Genomic DNA, 2905 nt, shown 5'->3' with positions numbered 1-2905 from the left:
ATGGCAGCAGGGGTTGAAGCGGCAGCCGAGGTGGTGGCGACAGAGCCCAAAATGGAGAAGCAGAGCAGCACGCCTGGCATGCCAAGCAGCAATGGAGCTCCAGGCCCGAAAGGTGAAGGAGAACGACCTGCTCAGAATGAGAAGAGGAAGGAGAAAAACATAAAAAGAGGAGGCAATCGCTTTGAGCCATAAGCCAATCCAACTAAAAGATACAGAGCCTTCATTACAAACATAACTTTTGATGTGAAATGGCAGTCACTTAAAGACCTGGTTAAAGAAAAAGTTGGTGGGGTAACATACATGGAAGTCTTAATGGACCCTGAAGGAAAGTCAAGGAGATGTGCTGTTGTTGAATTCAAGATGGAAGAGACCATGAAAAAAGCTGCTGAAGTTCTAAACAAGGATAGTCTGAGTGGAAGACCATTGAAAGTCAAAGAAGATCCTGATGGTGAACATGCCAGGAGAGCAATGCAAAAGGTGATGGCTATGACTGATGGGATGGGTATGGGACCAGGTGGCCCAGGAGTGATTAATATCCCACCCAGTATCCTAAATAATCCTAACATCCCAAATGAGATTGTCCATGCATTACAGGCTGGAGGACTTGGAAGCACAGTATTTGTAGCAAATCTGGATTATAAATTTGGCTGGAAGAAACTGAAGGAAATTTTTAGTATGGCTGGTGTGGTGGTCCGAGACGACATTCTTGAGGATAAAGATGGAAAAATTCATGGAATAGGCACTGTTACTTTTGAACAGTCCACTGAAGCCGTGCAAGCTATATCTATGTTTAATGGCCAGCTGCTGTTTGACAGACCAATGCACGTGAAAATGGATGAGAGGGCCTTACCAAAGGGAGATTTTTTTCCTTCCTGAGCATCCACAACAACTTCCCCATGGACTTGGTGGTATTGGCACGGGATTAGAACCAGGAGGGCAGCGTATTGATGCCAACCATTTGAATAAAGGCATTGGAATGGGCAACCTGGGACCTGCAGAAATGGGAATGGAAGGCATAGGATTTGGAATAAATAAAATGGGAGGCATGGAAAGACCCTTTGGTGGTGGTATGGAAAACATGGGTAGATTTGGATCTGGGACGAACATGGGCAGAATAAATGAAATCCTAAGTAATGCCCTGAAGAGAGGAGAGATCATTGCAAAGCAGGGAGGAGGTGGAGGCAGAGGCAGTGTCCCTGGAATTGAGAGGATGGGCCCTGGCATTGACCGCATTGACCGCATTGGGGGGGGGGGGGGGGGGCGGAATGGAATGCATGGGCACAGGCCTGGGCCATGGCATGGATCGTGTCAGCTCCAAGATTGAGTGCATGGGCCTGGTCATGGACTGCATGGGCTCCGTTCAGCGCATGGGCTCTGGCATCGAGCGCATGGGTCCCTGGGCCTCGACAACATGGCCTCCAGCATCAAGTGCATGGGCCAGACCATGGAGTGCATTGGCTCTGGCATGGAGCGCATGGCTGTTGGCATGGGCTTTGGCCTCTAGCGAATGGCTGCGCCCACTGACCATGTGGGCCAGACCATCGAGCACATGGGCTCTGGTGTGGAGTGCATGGGCCCTGCCATCGAGTGCATGGGCCTGGGCATGGAGCACTTGGTGCCCGCAGGCATGGACCCCATGATGGATCACATGGCCACCAGCCTGGAGTGCATGGGCACCAACAACCTGGAGCGCATGGGCCTGAAGAGTATGGGCCCCAACAGTCTCGAGCATATAGGCCTGGAGCACATAGGCGCCAACAGCCTTGAGCTCATGGGTCCTGCCATGGGCCCAGCCCTGGGTGCTGGCATTGAGCGCATGGGCTTGGCCATGGGTGGTGGTGGTGGTGCCAGCTTTGACCGTGCCATCGAGATGGAGCTTGGCAACTTTGGAGGAAGTTTCGCGGGTTCCTTTGGTGGAACTGGAGGCCATGCCCCTGGGGTGGCCAGGAAAGCCTGCCAGATATTTGTGAGAAATCTCCCATTTGATTTTACATGGAAGATGCTAAAAGACAAATTCAATGAATGCGGCCATGTGCTGTATGCCAACATCAAGGTGGAGAATGGGAAGTCCAAGGGGTGCGGTATGGTTAAGTTTGAGTTGCCAGAGGTGGCTGAGAGAGCCTGCCGGATGATGAATGGGATGAAGCTGAGTGGCCGAGAGATTGATGTTCGAATCGATAGAAATACTTAAGCAGTTGCCTTTTTAAAACGTTGATACCATTCTGAATTTGTATTTTTTCTTGTTAACCATTTTAATTTGTTGGCTGGATGTATAAAGATGTTTAAAAAATTTAGTTGCTTTTTGGGGTAATTTGAATTACTTTTTTAATGACTGGGGTTCCATTTGTTTGCATTGAGATTGCAGTATGCATGATTTTTTTTGTAGCTGTGGCATCTTGTTGACATCGAATATGACTTTGATAATAAATACCAGTTCCTGAAAAAATAAAATAAAATAAAAAATAAATAATGGGCCAAAGAACTAAACAGACATTTCTCCAAAGAAGACATACAGATGGCTAACAAACACATGAAAAGATGCTCAACATCACTCATTAGCAAAGAAATGCAAATCAAAACCACAATGAGGTACCATCTCACACCGGTCAGAATGGCTGCTATCAAAAAGTCTACAAACAATAAATGCTGGAGAGGGTGCAGAGAAAAGGGAACCTTCTTTCACTGTTGGTGGGAATGCAAACTAGTACAGCCACTATGGAGAACAGTGTGGAGATTCCTTAAAAAACTGGAAACAGAACTGTCATATGACCCAGCGATCCCACTGCTGGGCATACACACTGAGGAAACCAGAATTGAAAGAGACACGTGTATCCCAATGTTCATCGCTGTACTGTTTATAATAGCTAGGAAATGGAAGCAACTTAGATGTCCATCGGCAGATGAA

The 2905-nt window shown here is 47.7% G+C and overlaps 1 pseudogene; it reads left to right on the top strand.

The window, feature by feature from the left end:
- Positions 1 to 2214, top strand: LOC110121919 (heterogeneous nuclear ribonucleoprotein M-like; annotated as a pseudogene).
- Positions 2215 to 2905: the final 691 nt, after the last annotated feature.

The sequence above is a fragment of the Odocoileus virginianus genome, chromosome 8 (assembly GCF_023699985.2).
Source record: "Odocoileus virginianus isolate 20LAN1187 ecotype Illinois chromosome 8, Ovbor_1.2, whole genome shotgun sequence".
Lineage (NCBI taxonomy): Eukaryota > Metazoa > Chordata > Mammalia > Artiodactyla > Cervidae > Odocoileus > Odocoileus virginianus.
Note: the sequence above shows the minus strand (reverse complement) of the source record. Positions and strands in the feature narration are given on the sequence as shown.